Below are 14,152 nucleotides of genomic sequence, written 5' to 3'. Positions count from 1 at the left end.
AGCGCCGGGGACAGTGTGTCTGTTCGTATGTCTGTTAGCAAGAGTGAGCGCTCGTGAGCGGGCACGTGAATTACACACATAACCTGATTTATACGAGGTTGAACTGGCCGTGTGACAGAGCGGCCATAAGATGGACACGAGCGCGAGTTCGCGGGCGAATTTAATAACGCGGAGCGTTATTAAAAAATTGATCCAATTAACCAATTGATCCATATATAAGGCGCTCCGGATTATAAGGCGCACTGTCGTTTTTTGAGAAAATTAAAGGCTTTTAAGTGCGCCTTATAGTGCGGAAAATACGGTATTTGTGGACCTTAATCTATTTATTTGTGAATTTGATATATTTTTTGTGAATCTCTTTACATTTATTTGTGGATCACAATCTATTTATTTGGAATAATGCAACAATTCTCACCCCATAGTTGAAACGTATTTTATGGACGTATCTGCAACATTTAAACGTAACATTATTACGATTTTACAGCTACAAAATGTTATCTATTTAGAATCTTTCATATCATTAAACTATCTGTATAATTTCCCTTTTACCATTTTATAGATAAATGTAAGATCCCTTAACCCCAATCCCAAACCTAAACATACCAATTTTATACAGAATATAAAAAGGATAAAACGTAATGGACAGAGATGTGTAGGGAAATGGCAGTTTTATTAACAATATAGCATTAAAATATATTTTGAGCAACTGATCCTACGTCTACCCCTAAACCTACCCATAACCATTTCTTAAAACTATGTAGGCTAAGTTACAGAAGAAAAATGTTTATGAAGAAAAACATAACAGACAGACAGGTGTAATCACAATAATTTCATTATTGTGAAAATGTCAAAACCGGTACCAAAAGTCGTTCACATGACAATGTGTTGCAGTCGCAGTCCTCTCTGGCATTATATACTAGTTTTGTATGAGGTACAGAGCAGAATTTAAATTATTAATCCATGAAAATGTTAATCCACCTTCGCTCTGTGAAGGCGTGCGTGCTTCTCCATTCAAATGTAGTACACCCGTAGACAGTAGAAGAAATGGACTCAGCGACCCCCTTGATTTCAACGGAGAAAAGTGAAGCCCATTAGAAGCACTCACTTCCTGATGGCTGAGCGTTCTGCGCAGGCTCAAACTGAGCTTGACGACGTACACTCACCTAAATGATTATTAGGAACACCTGTTCAATTTCTCATTAATGCAATTATCTAATCAACCAATCACATGGCAGTTGCTTCAATGACCACAGGGGTGTGGTCCTGGTCAAGACAATATCCTGAACTCCAAACTGAATGTCAGAATGGGACAGAAAGGTGATTTAAGCAATTTTGAGCGTGGCATGGTTGTTGGTGCCAGACGGGCCAGTCTGAGTATTTCACAATCTGCTCAGTTACTGGGATTTTCACGCACAACCATTTCTAGGGTTTACAAAGAATGGTGTGAAAAGGGAAAAACATCCAGTATGCGGCAGTCCTGTGGGCGAAAATACCTTGTTGATGCTAGAGGTCAGAGGAGAATGGGCCGACTGATTCAAGCTGATAGAAGAGCAACTTTGACTGAAATAACCACTCGTTACAACCGAGGTATGCAGCAAAGCATTTGTGAAGCCACAACACGCACAACTTTGAGGCGGATGGGCTACAACATCAGAAGACCCCACCGGGTACCACTCATCTCCACTATAAATAGGAAAAAGAGGCTACAATTTGCAAGAGCTCAACAAAATTGGACAGTTGAAGACTGGAAAAATGTTGCCTGGTCTGATGAGTCTCGATTTCTGTTGAGACATTCAGATGGTAGAGTCAGAATTTAGCGTAAACAGAATGAGAACATGGATCCATCATGCCTTGTTAACACTGTGCAGGCTGGTGGTAGTGGTGTAATGGTGTGGGGGGTGTTTTCTTGGCACACTTTAGGCCCCTTAGTGCTAATTGGGCATTGTTTAAATGCCCCGGCCTACCTGAGCATTGTTTCTGACCATGTCCATCCCTTTATGGCCACCATGTACCCATCCTCTGATGGCTACTTCCAGCAGGATAATGCACCATGTCACAAAGCTCGAATCATTTCAAATTGGTTTCTTGAACATGACAATGAGTTCACTGTACTAAAATGGCCCCCACAGTCACCAGATCTCAACTCAATAGAGCATCTTTGGGATGTGGTGGAACGGGAGCTTCGTGCCCTGGATGTGCATCCCACAAATCTCCATTAACTGCAAGATGCTATCCTTTCAATATGGGCCAACATTTCTAAAGAATAGTTTCAGCACCTTGTTGAATCAATGCCACGTAGAATTAAGGCAGTTCTGAAGGCGAAAGGGGGTCAAACACAGTATTAGTTTGGTGTTCCTAATAATCCTTTATTAGGTGTGAGCACCGGAGTAGTGGGGGCATTTGGGACCATCTTGCAAAATTTTGTTTTTTAGGACATACGGTTTTTGCTGGCCAAACACTTTTAGGGCAGAAGAAGAAAAATAGTACACTAGGGTTCTGGCACCTTCAGTACTTGGACCCATAATTACTAAAATGCTTTTGCAGTGTTCGTCATGTTGCAAGGTTGGTTGTTTTGTACATTGTAATTTCAATGTGACTTGTATTTTCTTAGCAGATGCTTTAGGATAATATCCAGGTAAGTTCACATAATAATTTAAACCAATATTTGAACATGGATAGTAGACTACAAAATCATATAATATGGATTTCACATCTAAATTATCTCATTTACAAATGCTTGGTTAATATCTACAATTGACATTACAAGATGCATGTGACGGTGTGGAAAAACACAGAATCCATGACTACTGCTCCACTCTTAGCCCGAATTAGTAGACTTTACTAGAAATTTGCGTGGAAACCCATTCCACTAATCCATTTTAGTTTACACTATTAACCTACTCAGAATTAGTTAGACATAAAACATGCCAAATTATTTTAAGTAGTGATAAATGTTATATTTATGTAATGTCTTATAATTTGAAGAACTTAAACAACATTTCCGTTTTTTTTTTTTACCAAAACAGGTAACACTTCAATGTCACTTCATAAGTAGAGATGCTCCGATCAGCATTTTTGGGGCCGATCACCGATTACCGATCACTAAAATCATGATCTGCCGATTGCCGATCACTGCCGATCACAGAATGGCAGGGGAATTTGAATCTTTTATCTACAATCTAGCAGAGTTTGCACCATTTGTAGAAATGTGTTTATTTAATTGTATTTAGAAAATGAGATGTCTTAAGGCTACTGTAGGCCAGCTTTCCCAAATAAGGCAGAGTAACATTAAAATATTTCAAACAAAGAGGGGTCAGGCAGACCAACACACATCAGATCAGCCTAATGGCAGGGGATCAAGTTACACTTAGGCATATTTGGAAATTGTAGCCTCTTAATACACCCACTACATTTACTAATTGGCAACAAAATATACAACTTGTTACACCAAAACTGGCTACTGATAAAAGGACAAAACTATGGAAAGTTTTTTTCTGTTATTATTATGAACGTCTGATGTAGCAGTTGAGCAGAATGCTCTTTTATGAAGTTACTTCATTAAAGGACATATTTAATGAGATTATGCCTGAAAAGGTTTTGGATTTATTATCATATGTTCATTTAAAAATATATATTGTATAAAATGACTTCTTGTTTTGTTTTGTTTTATTGTATTTATATGATATTTGTATTTTTATAATTGAATTTTTGCCATGAAAATAGCTTTGAATGCTGACATGGCATTAAATAAAATAATCTGAACCTGAATCTGATGTAGTTGAGGAACTAACTACGTCAGATCAAAAAAAATAAAATACCACCACCACTTTTGAAACATCTCGCGGCACGAATGTACCAATACGAATAAATAAAACATGTCCAGTTAACTCAGAGCATTCATCTTGTTCATTTGTTAAATAAGAGGCGATCTAGCGCTGAAATGTGTTTTTTTTATCAAGTGATCAAAGTGCTCGTTGCCTCAGTGCTCAGTGGCGCAGATTCCGCGTTCTGTTGTGGCTCGCGCGGTGCACGGCCTTCACTCGGACGCGCGCTTCAATCCGTTGGGAGACTCCCTATTCGTTCCGGTGAAGGAGAACTCATGTTGCCACGGCCAAGCTCCACTCTGCTGTTGTGTGCCCGTGCGCCACGCATGCAGGTGGGAAAAAGTCGCGCGAGTAATTTACGTCACGTGATCGGCTTTTTTGATCGGCGCTTTTGGGGTTCGCCGATCAATCTATTTTTAGCCAATATCGGCCGATCATGATCGGCGTCCGATCAATCGGAGCATCCCTATACATAAGCAAACCTTTTTGCTTGTTAACAACTTTAAATTGTTTAGAGGAACATCAGACCCGTCGCTATGGGCGGGCCATAGGGGGCCGGGCCCGCCCCAAAAAATGCTTGTGCCCCCCCCACTTTAGACACAGATAATTTAATTTTAATATTATCATAGTTGCTAATTTTGTGTTGCATTCTTTATCATTAAAACGTTAAAAATATAAAGAAACAATGGTGTGATTTTATTTGATTGATGGGAATCTACACTGCAACAGCCTATCGCGGCCTTACTAAAAATAACGTTAGGCTACGTACGTGACGTACAACTAAGCCGCTCAACAGTTACCGCGCATTTTGGAAAGCTGTTTCAAAACGAGGTTTCCCCGGCATACTCGCTTCAGTTCCTTCCGAGTGGAAGAATACTTCGATGAGGAGGTTCTGCTCGGAGAAACGCCGCCTCCCGCTGTACTGACAGGAGGGACTGGAGAGAGGACAGCGCTGCCTCCACTCAAAGTACCGGTAGATTCAAAGTCTCTGTGCGAGTGTATGTGCGTGCGTGTGTATGTCTCATGGCAATGCATATCTCTCTGTTGACTACTTTAAAATGCAATGTTTGAGAGATGCTTCTGGTTTCTAATATGTTGTATAGTCAAGTGTTTTATGGATATTCATAACATTGCTTCTATGTAATGTGGTGTAGGCTATAGGCGACCTGGTCATATTGCGGTTGGTTATATAAACATTATATGTTTAAAAGTGATGATTACGTGCTGCGCGACTAGAGTTGATTATTATAAATATACGTAGGCTGTAGGCTAATAATAATTGTGCCCCCCCATACATTTCACATGCCCCCCTTAAGACTGAGGTCTGGCGACGGGTCTGAGGAACATGAACACACAGTATTCAACAACATGCTATACACTTTTGAAAGACTACAGACATACATTAAAGCTTCTCACAATTCCTTTGAAATTGTAAGTTGACTTTTTTAATGTTTGTAATCTGGGTTTTAGTTCACTGCCACAATGCTTTCCATCACAACTTCTCCTTTAATGATGATCTTAATTGAGGCTGGATTGAGATGAAGGGAAGATGGGCACAGGAACTTCATGCTCAAGAAGGATCCCAAAGTCAAGCTGGTGGAATGAGTAATCAGAGTCCTAAAAACAGCGCACATTCATGACATTAAATAACCACAAATGAATGTTAACCAATATAGTGAATGTGTAAATTGGTTATGACTGCTGGAGTACATTAAAGGGTTAGTTCATCCAAAAATGTACATTGTCACTTACTTCTTTACCCCCATGTCACTCCAAACCCATAAGACTTATGTTCATCTTCAAAACAGAGAAAAAGACTAATATATTATTTTATATATACAATAATAAATGAAAACCCCTGAGGTTTCTGTACCTCCATTCAAAGTCACACAAAGCCATATTATCTTATTAAAACACTGCTTGATTCATATGGATTTGTTTTATGTTGCCTTTTTTGATCTTCAAGTTTTAATTGAGGGACAGAAATGTCTAAGGTTATATTAAAAATAATTGATCTAATTGTGTTCTGAAAATGAACAAAAGTCTTATGGGTTTGGAATGGCATGAGGGGGAGTAAATGATGACCATGTTGGAAAGACCTTTTGCTATTAAGTTTCAATGGTTTAAGCTCTATGCACACAGGTTTAATCATACACAAGGAATATCAAATAATAAAATAATAATGTTTTCATGGTCCTTTGAGATGGCCTTTAAGAAAAAAATGTTACTTACAAAGCATTCTTTGAAGAAGGCTGTAGGGTTGTCACCAAGGACAATCAGGGTCAGTGTATATTCACCAGTGACCTATCAGTTGGCTCTCGAGTCTGTTGGGTAGTAAAATAAAAAAAACAAGTTACATAGCTATTGTCACGGTTGTGGTGCGGGTTGAAGAAGAGGCAGAGTCAAAAGGCTCCAATTCATAGGGATGGCTGACGCAAAACTGAAGTTCCAAAGCTTTTCGTGATCCCGAAGCGCAGATGTTTCGAAACACTGATCCGAAGCGTGATTCAAAACACCCATGTCACGTGACTATGGCTAAATGAAGCTTATTTTTTATTTATACAATAACAAATATAGAACAAGACAATAATAAACAATACATAATACACAGGGTTACATTCCAACAACATAAAATATATTAAACTAGCTTAAGTGATTGACAGTAGCCTATTGCAGAGTCTTACATGCAGCAGAGTTTTTAGAGTGCCTCAAAGAATTTAAATATATATCAAAATCTTTCTTAAAAATGAAAAAAGAAGGAATTTTCTTTATAAATTTACATTTGTGAATATACAATTTGGCAAGAAAAAGTAGCAAGTTGAGAATAAATTTAACATGACAAGGGTCTAGTTTCAGAGACTCACAAAAAAACATTTTTTTTTGGCTTATACAAAAGTTTAAAGATAGATACCTTTTAACAAAATATGAAAAGTCAACCCAAAAAAATTTGCAATAAATACATTCCCAGAATAAATGAATAATTGTCTCATCAACCTGATGACAAAAGGAGCACAAGGGGGAAATACTATTATTAAATTTAGCAAATTTATAATTAACTGGGTAGCAATTGTGAATAATTTTAATAGAGACTTCAACTACTTTATTTGAAAGAAAGAATTGTTTCTTAAGGAGCCATAAATCTTCCCATACTATATCATCAAATTTGTTATTCCAAAAGCTTACACAAGCAGATAAAGAAATTTGATCTCTGTTAAGAATTGAGCGAATTTTCTTGTTGAACATTCTGCTGAGAGGATGTTGATCAACAAATAGATTAGTGTTGTCAAAAATAGTTGGAGAGCATAAGGGACCTTTAAGGCCAGGTTTGACTAACGGTTTCACACAATCAGGTATTGCCCCAAAAACAATGCCATATTCTCTTGGAGGGACTGGAAAAGAGAATTTTTGCATAAACTGTTCATAAGAGAGCAAGACACCCCTTTCATCTAAAAGTTGACTCACTAAAAGTATGTTTTTATCAAACCAATTATTTAAAAAAAGAGATTTATTTTTATATTTAATATTTTGGTTGTTCCAGATAAAATAGCTAGCTATATGGTGAAAACTTATAATTATATACTACCGACCAGCATATTAAAGCTTGTTTATGAAAACTAGAAAGAGGTAAAGGTATTTTAGAGATGTCATAGTTGCAGCTCAACAAAAATTGTAAACCTCCAACTGATAGCAAAACAACTTGTTGAACATCTGGATAAAGGTTTTACCCCACTGCATCGTATGCAGTTCGGTTTCCGGCCCAACCACTCCACTGAGACAGCAAATTGCTTTCTGATTGAACAGATTAACTATTTATTGGATAGGGGTCCTTGTGTAGGAGCTGTATTTTTAGACCTTAAAAAAGCTTTTGATACAGTCAACCATCAAGTACTGTTGACCAAACTGACACATTTTAACTTTTCTACAGATGCTATATCATGGTTTCAATCATATTTATCAAACAGAACACAATGTGTTAATATAGATGGTGTTAAATCTCCTTCCCTTAGCAATCATGTTGGAGTTCCACAGGGCTCAATTCTTGGTCCTCTATTGTTCTCAATGTACATTAATGATCTTCCAGCTGCTTGTTTGGACCGTAATGTGCAGATGTATGCGGATGACGCTGTGATTTTCACTCATGGTAAAGATAAAAAGATAATAGCTACAAATCTTACAAATTCGCTAACTAAAGTTCAAAACTGGCTAAATCAAATTTTTCTCACTCTTAATACTAAAAAGACTGTTGTGATGATGTTTACAAAAAAAACCTCTGTGAAGCCAAATACTTTAAAAACTGAATGTAAGACACTCACTGAACAATTGCCAACAGGAAGTAGATCTTCTGTGTTTTTTGGGAGGGGAGGAATTGGAGTTGGTAGCCCAGTTCAAGTACCTTGGGGTTATACTAGATTCAAACCTCACTTTCAAAAAGCACATACAAAAAGTAACCAATGCTATAAAATGTAATTTACAAAATTACAAACAAATTAGGTCTTACATTACAACCGACGCTGCTAAATCTTATCTCCATTGTGTGATTTTTTCCCACATTGAATATTGCTTCACAGTTTGGTCTTTTGCTGGAGTTACTGCATTAAAACCCATTAATCAACTATATAAAAAAGCAGTTAAGGTATTTGACAGGAAACCACAGTCGTTTCACCTTTGTCCAATTCTTGAGAAGTATCAACTCCTAAATTTTGAAAATCTAAAAAATTTTAAAAGTAGTTGTCTAATTTATAAATCTATGAATGGAATCGCCCCACCACCCCTGGGGGATTTTATCAAAAAGAGAAATAGTGAGACTAGGACTAGATCATTTACCCGGGGGTATTGTGAAGTACCATTTAGAAAATCTTTGTTTGCACAAAATGTCCTCTCTAATAAAGGTGGCACAAATTGGAAAAGTATGCCAAAGGAAATTAGAGATAGCCCTACTTTTGTTTCATTTAAGAAACATCTTAAAAGATGGCTGAATAACAATCAAAAATGTAATCATTTGGTATGAAGGTAGAATTTGTTAGGGAATTTTATTTATATATTTATGATAAGCACTTTGGGATGTCTACGCACAGGCATTTATGTACTTTAAATGGATATTACAATAAATTCTCTATAAGGTATAGGAACTTTTTTTTTTTATTCTTTTTTTTTTCTTTTTTTTTTAGCCCCATATGTGTTTTGTTGATATGTATATTGTTTGTTTGTTTTTTGGTTTGTATTTGTCTATGTTTGGGACTACGGATGGAAATTAGCATTGTGCTAAATCCGGCGTATTTACGTTCAACTTTTATTGTACGTTCATGAGTATGCATTGTCCCATATAAAAATAAAAATAAAATAAAAAAAACTGAAAATATAATTTGGGATAATATTCCAAAAAGATGTAGGATTGTTCAAAAAAGATTTTCTAAATGAAGCTTCGGAGTGTTTCACAAGTTTCGACAGGTGGCATGGTCCGCCGAATCAGCGTTTGATTGACAGGGTCATTTTCAGAACACTTCATGCTTCCTTCATTTTCCAGCACGATTTGCACCTGCCCACACTGCCAAAAGAACCAAAACCTGGTTCAATGACCATGGGATTACTGTGTAATTACTGTGTGATGTCATGTAATATTCTAATTTTCTGGGAATTTGATTTTGTGGGTTTCAAAAGCTGTAAGCCATAATCATCAAAATTATAACAAATAAAGGCTTGGAATATCTCACTTTGCATGTAATGAGTCTATATAATATATTAGTTTCACCTGTTAATTTCAACCTGTTGAATTCGCATCTTGACCTCGTGGGTTTTTGTGAGAGGAGTTTGATTTTGAGATAGTGGATTTTTGGTGATATAGTGACATTTATAGTGTGATTTGTTTAGTTATATTTAGGCTTACATTTAATTTTACACATTGATTGATAGGCTAAAGACAGACAGAGTACACATATATGTCCACTGGACATATACAAATACAAATAGAACAAGAAACATAATCTTAATTTGTAGTATTATGTTTCTTGTTGTATTTGTATATGTCCACTGGAAGCCTCAGTACCAAAATAAAATCCTTGTGTGTGCAAGAACACTTGGCAATAAAGCTCTTTCTGATTATGATTATGATTCATATAGTGACACACTGATGCATAGATAGAAATATATACAGACAGATAAATGTCAAGTCATCTTCATTTATATAGCGCTTTTAACAATGTAGATTGTTCCCAGGCCCATCATCAACATCAATAGAAACACAGGACAGTTTATAGGAACTTTTTGATAACCGTTTTGAAACCTAGATGATACACAATGCTACAGCTGATGCCACAGTGGAAGTGAAAAAATACCTTAACGATGTGTTTTTGCTCATGATCCCCTAACTTACTGGAAATAGAGAGCAGTAATCTTTCCTCATGTATGTTCAAAAAATATCTTTGCATGCCAGGAGCAAGTGTCCCTTGCGAGAGGATTTTTTCAAAGGCTGGAGAAATTATCTGTAAAAAAAGTAGTAGGCTAAATCCTTCGACAGCAGAGAAATTAATATTTTTGAATAAAAATCTATAAAAAGTGAGACATTGTGGCTTGATTTCTTTTATTAATATTCATTTTTCATGACCAAAATAACATTAAGAACAGTGAGGGGCCTACAGGTTACACGCTTCACATATTAGAAAAAACTATAATAAAAAAACATTTTTTTTAAATGGCTCGTTGTCAAGGTTGTTTCAGATCAACACCTGCAAGTGACCACTAGGTGTCACCGTTGAGAAGGGTGTCGGATTAATAAGTTAAACCTGATTAAACCTGATCCCAGTGCCTCGATCTAGTGATGTGACATTTGAACTGAAGCTCGGAGCTTGTGTCGAGAAAAAATGGGCGTGTCAGATGAAGCCGCAATTCGAGGCTTGTGTTGTTAACGTGAAAATCACGTGACCAATGACAAACGAGGCCTCGGGTTTGTGTGGATACGTCATCGGTTCGGTCTGAGTGTCGCTAGTACGGATAAAGGGGATTCGAAACTCGCGCCACCTTGTGGGTGTTGTCAGGAGTAGTAGAAGCAGTAGTAGTGTCAGAGAGTCAAAGAACTCTCATTGTTATTGTCGTTATTGAGTCATATATGTGTTAGGGCTGTATATTATTACATTATATCAGGTTAGAATACGTATATTATTATTATTAATTATAGTAGCTATATTAAAGTCTTGTTATATTAATGAGATCAGATTATTTGGATTTTTGGATCTGGACTGCTTTTTGTTTTGGATCGCCCTTTTGGATTTGTTTGCTTTTTGCGACTCTTCCTTTTTCCTGGTAATGGAGCCGCTAGAAAGAGGAAATCCTCCCCTGTCTGGGCTCAAAAGAAGCATCAGTATCCTCATTTGTACCAGCTAGCACTGGCATTTTTATGTTCCTCTGCATCCTCTGTTCCTTGTGAAAGGATATTTTCCAAGGCTGGAGAGGTTTTGTCCAAGAAGAGGAATCGTCTAAACCCCAACACACTTAAAAAAATTCTGTTTCTCAATAAAAATCTATTGTAATCCTTCCTTCACCCACCCCATTCTGCAGTGTTGCAGTTTGCTCCTCTATATCCCCAGTCCCATAAGCCAACACTGCACTAAAACTAGTAACAGTTCACTGTGTAACGGGAATTTAACCCGTCTTGTAGGGGAAAATGTATTAGTGCTGCCACGGAAGACTGAATAACGAAAATATCTTAGTCCCCGCTTTCAGTGCTTTTAATCTCGCTACACACTAAATGTGTGTATGTTATGTTCTACTTTATTGGGATGTACAGACCGACGAGAGTAGGCTTCAGCTTAAGTAATGTCACTGGCTTCCTGGAGTAAAAGTGAAATGGGTTAGACAGTCTAATATACCCCTCCCTCCTCTGGTCTAATAAAGTAGCTGAGACGCCCCTACTCCTTGACAGCTCTAAAACAAAAAGACACAATGAAGTAAGTACGAAAGCAAACAATATTTATTATTTGTGTCTTTTCTTCTACCTTGTAATCAAATGTTAAATTCAGGGTTAATGATCACAAAATAAAAAAAATAAATAAAAAAATGTATGGTCTTTGTGTTTTCCTTTACCCTCACTCTCAATCACTTTCAATCTAAAAGCTCTAAACTTTTCACTTGTACCAAGATAAACCTCACTCCAAAATAAAATACAAAAAAACCCTTTTGTAAACACAACTTAGGATGAGTCCTCAGTTTTCAAATGAACAACCAATCACATTGGGAAAAAAACACACCAATATACACAATGTAATTTCACATCTGGAAGAGCACTTACGTGAAATGTCCTTTTATGCGCTCACTAAGTTCACCTTAGGTTCTGTGATTCAACAGAACTCTCACAGTTCCTCGGATCAAAAATATAATAAAAAATAATAGATTGAAAAATTGAGAGGAGTTGTCTCGACGTAGCGTGCGTTGAAATTATCTTGAGTTTTCGTAGCAATAACACTCAAGCTCAATGAAATGTCCCACAAAAAAAATGAATGAATCAAAAATGAGTCGGAAAGCGAATGAATCAAAGATGAAATGTATCACAGGTATGTAACAAACTGAGATACCCCACAGATATGTGTCAACCTGAGATGTCGTTGGATGGCAGGGCAACACAAATAGTCTTAAACTCAAATCTCCTCCGAAAATAACTATGTTCAGCACCAACTGCAGACCGCAATTCCCATCTCACGTGCGATGACACGTGCAGAACACTCAAATGCGCGTGGCGGTTGAACGTTCGTTCGTAAGAGTGCTTCTCAATCAAAATGAAAGTCAAAAACTTAACAAAATGTGAAAAATCTCTTCAATCGTCGCCAATCAAGCTAAACTTGTACTTTTAATGCACTCACAGTTCTCTTGCCTTCACAAAACATTACTGCGTCACTCCAGCAGTCCAATGCAATGCGATATGATTCACGGATCAATATTTACAAAAAAAAAACTACGAAACGCGGGACACAGCTCGCAAAAATCACCTGATGTCGTCCTTTATTCGACCAAAGCCCCTATCAACTTCTGTTCAAGTCACTTTATCGAACGAGCTTCTCGCAAACGACACAACACTCACTTTTTGTCTGTGCGACACTCTCATACCCCCGCGCTCTTCTTCTCCTCCTCTCTCAGCACACACTGAACACCGCAAACCAGTCCACCCGTCAAAATAAAAGTCCGCCAAAAATAATTATTAGATAATATATATCCGTTACATTCCCCCCTGCTAAACCCTGCCACTCCATCGACATCTCCAGCAGACTCATCTCTGAAACACAAAAAAACATATTAGGAAGACATCACATTGTACATGTATAATTCTTTCTCCTAATACCTTACAAGTTACAAAACTTTCTGGACCCTTATTTTAGAATGTAATCATTCCTGTATTTCACAGGCATTCTACCCTGGGTTTCCCTCTTCGAACGTCTAAGATCAGGTACCCCACTAGTGTCAAATTCTGAAATGTCAGAATCTTCAGATTCCCCATCTTGACCTGTGTCTACTCTCTCATTCCCAGCTACATTAACCCTCCTCACATACCACTTCACCCTCTACTTCTCCCGGTAAGCCTGTGTTTGGTAAGTGTGTAGTATGTAGACAATGTCTTGCGAGTCTGAGTCTGACAATTCTTTTTCTCTTCCCGCATGTGTAACCTGCCTTGTGGGTGAGGGGAAAGTACAGTGTCTCAATTGATCCCTGTGAACCACCTTTGTGGGACCACCCCGCTCAGGACATACAGTAAAGACTGGTAAACTTGCATGATTTTGTTGCACTACCAAATACGGTACTGACTCCCACTTAACTTGGATTTTGTTTCGTCCTCTTAACTTGTGGTTACGCAACAAAACTCTGTCACCAGGTCTAATGAGCGCTCCTGAAGCTTTGCGGTCATAGACCCTCTTCCTTCTCCTGGAAGCTTCTTGAGCAGTTGCCTTCGCCGCCTCCACTGCAGTTCTCAGGCGTTCATGATGATTCTTTACCCACTCATCAAGATCATCCGCCTCATCATCAGATAGGTCTTTTCCTCCTAGGACATTCATGGGCAGTCTTGCGTCCCGTCCAAACATTAAATAAAATGGGGAGTAACCGGTCGATGAATGAACATGGCTATTGTAGGCCATAACAAGTTCAGACAAGTTTTCCAATCCTTCTTCTTTTCCGCAGGTAATGTTCGCAGCATATCGTGCGATTGAACCTTTCGCACTGCGCGTTCCCTTGCGGATGATAAGGACTGGTACGACTCTTGCTGATTCCATACAATTCACAGAGCTCCTTGATTACGTTTGCCTCGAAACATCTGCCTTGATCCGAATGCAATCGGGCGGGACACCCAT

General features: G+C 37.8%; 1 long non-coding RNA gene across 1 annotated transcript; it reads right to left on the bottom strand.

The window, feature by feature from the left end:
- Positions 1-653: 653 nt before the first annotated feature.
- Positions 654-13,930, bottom strand: LOC143736111 (uncharacterized). The gene is made up of 3 exons (XR_013203357.1): positions 12,106-13,930; positions 6,057-6,148; positions 654-5,441 (listed from the first exon to the last, which is right to left on the bottom strand). It is a non-coding gene; the product is annotated as an uncharacterized LOC143736111 (long non-coding RNA).
- Positions 13,931-14,152: the final 222 nt, after the last annotated feature.

This window comes from Siphateles boraxobius, unplaced genomic scaffold (assembly GCF_051911475.1).
Source record: "Siphateles boraxobius isolate OS27281-9 unplaced genomic scaffold, OSU_SipBor_1 13, whole genome shotgun sequence".
NCBI classification, from domain to species: domain Eukaryota; kingdom Metazoa; phylum Chordata; class Actinopteri; order Cypriniformes; family Leuciscidae; genus Siphateles; species Siphateles boraxobius.
Note: the sequence above shows the minus strand (reverse complement) of the source record. Positions and strands in the feature narration are given on the sequence as shown.